We start from the raw sequence: 6,927 nt of genomic DNA, 5'->3' as shown, positions 1-6,927 counted from the left end.
CATCAGAGAATCAAATACCGAAAGTAAACTAATCTGGAAGCCTAGATTGGGGTTCTACAGTTGGTGGGAGATATGTGAGGATGTGGACATCTCTTGTTCGGATACTGCTTTTCAAGCAAAATGGAAGTTTCCAACGTGCTGTACTCCACTGATAATGACTTCTGCATGCTGAATAAAGTAAGTTTAACCAGACGCTGATCAGCGCGTGCGAGTCAACGCCATAGGTTGACCAGCGCGAGTGAGTTATGGACTAGCGCGCGCGAGTCCAAGCCACTATGTGCTGGTCCACAGTCAAACCCTACCATTTGATCGACCAATACCTGGCACTTTGACCCACGCGAGCTGGGTCTCAACCAACGCATGCTAGTAGGGTTTTGAGGGTTTTGAAAGGATTAGGCTAGGTACAATGATTCAAAAAGGGTATCAAACACTCGACGTTCCCGGGGTGTTCTTGATTTGTTTCATCATCGGGGAATCAAAAAACGAAAGTAAACTAATTTGGAAACCCAGATTGGGGTGTCTACAATGTTCATATAACCCAAAAAAAAAAAAAACCAATCTGGTGGATTGCTATACCGAAATTTTGTCTGTAAATCAATTTCGGTTTCGTATTGACTGATTTCACATATTGGATTCCTACTCTTTCAGGATGTACTGAGTTTATTTTTCCTAGTCAACAAAATTAGCTCATCATGCAAATTTTGTGCATTTTTCCACATCCAGATTGTCTCATACAAATGGTGCTAAATTAATAGTATACATCGAGAACCTAGAGTGTTGGAAGTAGGGGCATAGCGTGAATTAAGGTTCAGGAAGTTTTGTGATGTAAGTTAGTGGCTTTGATTACACACCTATTTTTAAAATTTCCCTATTTTACTGAGTGGACATGGTTTAGCTTTGTCATTTGTAGGCGCCTAACGAAGATTTACTTCTCAAGAACTTCTTTGCGTAGTCAGCAAAGTTGAGCTTCAGAACAAAGTCTATGGTTCTCTTTCTATCTCTCTCTGAATCACTTTCGTTTTTCACATTTTTTCTTTAATTTGTCTTTCTCATCTAAGTTTTTTGTTTGATTGTTGATTTTCTTACTAATTTCTTTCACCATATGTTTCTGATTGTGAATAAATAGGATTTTATGATATTTTCTAGCTGAATTCTTTTGTGTGGTTGAAATACACATGACTTCTGTTATTTCCGTCATATGAAATGCTAGAATAGGAAATGTGTAACGCCTTGATTTTTGGACACGTTAATTAAATCATTTTTAATTGATTTAATAATTTATAAAACTGATTTAAGAAGTAAAATTTTATTAAACAGAGTTTAGTAGCGGAAATCTCAAATACTAAATTCAAAACTACTTAATTGTCTTACAACTCAACAAAAATAAAACAGGGTTTGACAAATGTGATAACACTTTTGGAAATTTAAATAACATTACTCCAAATTAACAGAGCTTCTAAGGGTAAGGCATCTAAGGCTCGACAAACTCCCCCTCCTCAGCTGGGAGGTCTTCACCTTAGTACTAATCATCTTGTAGAGGATTCTGTTCTTCGGTCTCTTGATTACCTGGCACGAAACGCTAGCCCAACGATACTATAATGAGTTTTGAAACTCAGTAGATAAATCTTACCCACTAACCCTTACTCTACAAACAATCACATTTATAATAAAAAGAGGTAAGAATCGAAGAGCTCAAAACTTATTCATTATATAACCATCAACTTAAGTAAATTCCAGAACCTCAACTTCTATAATCATTCCAACACCGCAGTATTCACCACGTTCCAAACTCAGAATTTCACTGGACATACTTTATAGGTCCTTCTTGGCTATCATCAACATCCCGAGGTCCTAGTAGGCTATATACTCTCACAATTCTAGGACCTTCAGGCTGCCCCCACAATTCTAGGTCCATCAGGTTGCCCTGAAGTCCTGTGAGGCTACCCCTAAGGTCTTGCTTGGCCACCGTAGCTATACTAGGTCTTTCAAGCTGCCTTCAAGGTCCTACCAGGCTACTCCCGATCACAAGAGGTCCTGTCAGGCTACTCCCAAGATTCTGCTAAGCCCACAACCTTTCATCTGTTACCTTTTTCCTTTAACCATGACAACATCTACATAATTTCTCTAAGTCTAGAACTCATCCAATGTCTCTAATGACCTTTCTACGTTCTTAGTTCAATCAACAAAGCAATCATTTCAAATAAGGAGGAAACAGATCATAGTATAACTACCGACATAGGATAACTGAACCGCCGCACACCCACCTCCAATGAGCTTAAGTCCAAACTAACTTCACAGCAATTTTGATATGTTTCAACACCAAAGTATTTGCAAGTGGATCAATAATAACAACAATTCATAAATAGTCATTGAAACAATACATTATCGACAGTTCAAAAGACACAAGAATATTTCACATAAAGTATTCAGATTTGTCTTGGTGACTTTTGGTTTTCATTAGGATTTTGCACATAGGTTCATTTTAGTAATTTCCATTATTTGAGGAGTGAATAGTTATTTTTTTTATAGGCAAAAGATAAAGATTTATTAACTCCAAACACAAAGTACAAAGGTAATAAGATCATGGATACACCAGCCTGACTAGGCCTGTCAATGGACCGGATCCGATCCGAATCCGACAGATCCAGATCCGGATCCGATAAGACCCAATCCAATCCGGATCCAATAAGACTCAAATCCGATAGTGGTAATCCGGATCCGAATCCGAAAAATCCGGATCCGATCCGAAAATCCGAATCCGATCCGGAAACTTTTTTTACTTCAAAAATTTTAGCAAAAAAATATATATATATTTTTCAAAAAAAAAAATTTTCCGAAAAAAATTAAAAAAAATAAAAATATTAAAAATAAAAATAAAAATACAACTTAAACTTTTTTTTTTTTTAAAAAAAATTACTATTTTTTTAAAAAAAATTTAAAAAATAAAGTTCGGATTCGGATTGATAACGGATTTAATCCGAATCCGATCCGGATCCGTATTGAATTACCGGATTCGAATTATCGGATTATCGGATCGACTTTATCGGATCCGGATCGGATTTTTCGAATCGGATCCGGATTAGATCCGGTCCATTGACAGGCCTAAGCCTGACCATCCATGACCCTCATCTCCTAACCACATGGAGGAAAAACTGATTTGGGCCCAACAGGCTGAACCCAAACCTGAAGAAAGCACCTAAAAAGCCAGGAGTGAATAGTTATTTCGTAAACAGTAGGTTGTTATTGTAATATAATCTAGTTAGTTAAGCCTAAGGTTAAATTTTTTAACATAGAAGTCTGAGGGTAAATTCCTAATTTTACTCGGTTAAAGTTTTATAAGAGTTGAAGTTGGGCATCTTAAAGCACATTACCCGACAAAGTTGATTTGCATCAGTTTTCATTTCCTAAATAATTACTTAGAGTTTCACTCGCAACTATACATCATTGTTTAAACTTATTCACGGACATGAACACAGGGGTGGCGACCGCAGGGTAATTAATAGGTCGCATGCGCGTCACCTACGGGCTGTTTCGAAACAGTTTTTCACATTATCGCGAGTTTCTTTACATGAGCTCATTGAAAGCCACAATAATATCTAAAAATACACCCAATATACTTAGAGTTAAGGGGTAAAGAAAAATCTATCTTGATCTTAGGAGTTCTAGCTAGGACGAATGAAAATGGTGATTTCGAAAGCGGAGGAGGTGGATGGAAATGGTGTCATGCTTCTTCTTCTCTCCCTTCTCCTTTCTTCTTTTTCCTTCATCTTTATCCTCTTCCTCCATCAACCTCTCTCTCTCTCAACAAAATTAAAAAAGAAGAAGAAGATAGTGGAGGACGATGGTGATGACCACTCACTCTCTCTCTCTCTCTCACACACACACACACGCACACTTGTTCTCTGCCGAAAAAAATATGGGAATGGGGATTTTTTTTTTTTAGGGGAGTAACATAGAGAGGTGGGAATGTGGTAGGATAAGGGTGGAAATGATGGAGTGTGGGAGGGAAGTGGAGGATTAGTTAATTTCCATAGAATTCTAATTAGCGTTTAGATAGGAAGGGTAAGGGATGAATGTATATCTCTAAAGTATAATATATTTCAAATACGATTTTCTAAGTAATATCAATTACACACATAATAATGTATTTTAAATAATTAATCTAACTAGTTATTGAATTAGTATTTATCATTTTAAATTTGTATTTAAAAAAAATAGGGCAAAAATTCGGATCGTTACAAAATGGAACCCCAATCTACTGTATGCTAGGGTCCTGAATCGGTTTGGATTTTTGTTCAACTATTGTGTTCTATATTGTAGTAGTAAAGCATTATTATGGACTGTTGTATTGTCGTATGACTTCTATTATATAATATAATTATATCGCTCTTATTTATTTGGTTAATCTGTAGATGGGGAAGTCATCTACTATTAAGAGTTATTTCAGAAAGAAAAGGGCTAACCATTTGAGACTTCAAGTCCAGTGCTTCATTGCCAACCTCTGTTGTTGATACTAAAATTTCTGATCTCTATCCATCATTGTCGAGTGGCCAAAAGCGCAACGAAAGAGGATATATATAAGGAGGAGGAGGAGGAGGAGGAGGAGGAGGAATATGAATGGTGTAGCTAAAACGAAGCACATACACCTGTTTTTGCATGGTTTTCCCTTGATTCTTTTAGTTTTGCTGATTTCTGTGTAGTATACTTCACATGCTATAAAGTGTTCCATTTGTTGTCGGAAGTGATTTACTTTTGAAGAAACATCCTAGAAAGCAAGTACTTAGGGGTTCACTCATCTCACTTCTTGTGGTATCTCACTCCTCTCTTGCAAGACAAGGAACATGCAGGTTAAGGTGGAGCCAAGGTTGGTAATAACAATCCATTACGAAATCATCTGATGGGTTTCCATTTAGTTGTTCTCTTCTTGCAGTGAGCCACGTAGAACATTCCTCATAGTGTCTTCTCTCCATTTAGTTGTTCTCTTCTTGCAGTGAGGCATATAGAACATTCCTCACTGTCTTCTCTCTATGGCACAGGAGCTGCCCTAAATGGTGGATGGATTGGTTGATAACGTAGCATGGGAACTAATATCCCCAATACTTGCTTATGTCAAAAAACAGGGAAATATCGAAACAAATTCTTATCCTTGATAGACAAACTATGCTAGATGAAATTAAAAATGAATTACGTTTTTTCTACTGCTGTTAATTTTGTCTGGTTTCAATTTAAGTTTGAATGGAGAGATGGTAAAGTATCTGGTGCTTACATGAAGAAACTTCTTTAACTTGTCTTATGTGATTTCTTTCTTGAGATCATGTTGGTTTATTGTGCCAATCGTTTGTTGTTGTTCCTGTAACGCCTCGATTTTCTAAGAAATTTCGGAAGCATTAACCCTAAAATACACTGAATTTTATAAACTACTAGGCCCCTATTTGTCGTTATACAAAATGTACATAAAAAAAATACAAAAAAGAATCTAACATTTTATTTAAACATATTCAGAGCAACTCTAGTCTTGATACAGATCTCAAGCATACTCGGTCTCCGCTCTTGGTATTCCTCCTGTGTCAAACAGCTCCACCATTGAACCCTGCGCCCTCTGGCAAATTGATCGCTGAAGCAACCGATTTACCAGGATACAAACGTATCCGTGAGTGATAATTCACCCAGTAGAATAATCTCAATCCTACCAACCATTTACTCTACAATTAGCATTAAAAAAAAAAACAATAATATCACAATTGATAATATACGAGAGGTATAGAATAATAGCATGTCAGCTTTTTCTTTACTATCCATCATCTTACATGAAATCTAAGGATCATCTCCACAAGATCCTTTCCTCCCACATCCACTAACTACAACCGCCTCATGGGTCCACCCTTCCTCTTGCTTATCCTGCACCAAGGTCTTAGGTGAGCGCACCTAAGTTATGTATTGAGCATGTTCTCACTTAAGACGATAACAGGAGGATCGAGTCATCCCATGACGTATCGTACATTAAGGTCGGACATCTACTACCCCACGCTAACTATAACCATCTCATGGGACCCATTCTCTTCCCCAAAGAGAAACTTCCCATGATGTATCATACATTAATGTCTCACTAACTATAACCGTCTCATGAGACCCATTCTCTTCCTCGAAGAGAAACTTCCCATGACGTATCATATATTAGCGTCTCACTAACTATAACCGTCTCATGGGACCCATTCTCTTCCTCGAAGAGAAACTTCCCATGGCGTATCATACGTTAGCGTTTCACTAACTATAACCGTCTCATGGGATCCATTCCCTTCCTCGAAGAGAAACTTCCCATGACGTATCATAGGTTAGCGTCTCACTAACTATAACCGTCTCATGGGACCCATTCCCTTCCTCGAAGAAAAAAATTTCCCATGATGTATCATACGTTAGTGTCACAACACCAGGGCCCGCAGGTAACCCATTTCAACACAGGGCCCCATTGGTTACCCTTGCCATCACCATGGCTCAAATCTCAATCCACACTTTCAACACTTTACCAATTTTCATTTACTTAACATCGTCTACGTGAGTTACTACTCGTAACCACCCAGTGAATCTAAGTCCATTATAGCATGTACAATATGATACAATCAACAATAGCTCAATTCATAACATTATACATTTCAATGAGATAACAAATATAAAAATTGATATGTACGAATAATTGAACACACAAAGGGTTTGGGTTGGGCCGATGCCTTTTGGATTGCTTAAGATTTTTATCGAACAATTATGTTCATCAGACTTTTTATTCATTCACCTGAGGGTTTAATTAATTATTTCGTAAGCCTAGAGCAATTTTAGTAACTTACTATTGTTAGGCTTCTATTAAATTAAATTTTATCAGTTTTAAGTGCATTGTAATTTAATAGGGACTTGAGAGTACCTTTACTATCATAT

This window comes from Rhododendron vialii, chromosome 4a (assembly GCF_030253575.1).
Source record: "Rhododendron vialii isolate Sample 1 chromosome 4a, ASM3025357v1".
Classification (NCBI taxonomy): Eukaryota; Viridiplantae; Streptophyta; class Magnoliopsida; order Ericales; family Ericaceae; genus Rhododendron; species Rhododendron vialii.
The sequence above is the reverse complement of the archived record's forward strand: the minus strand, read 5'-3'. Positions refer to the sequence as shown.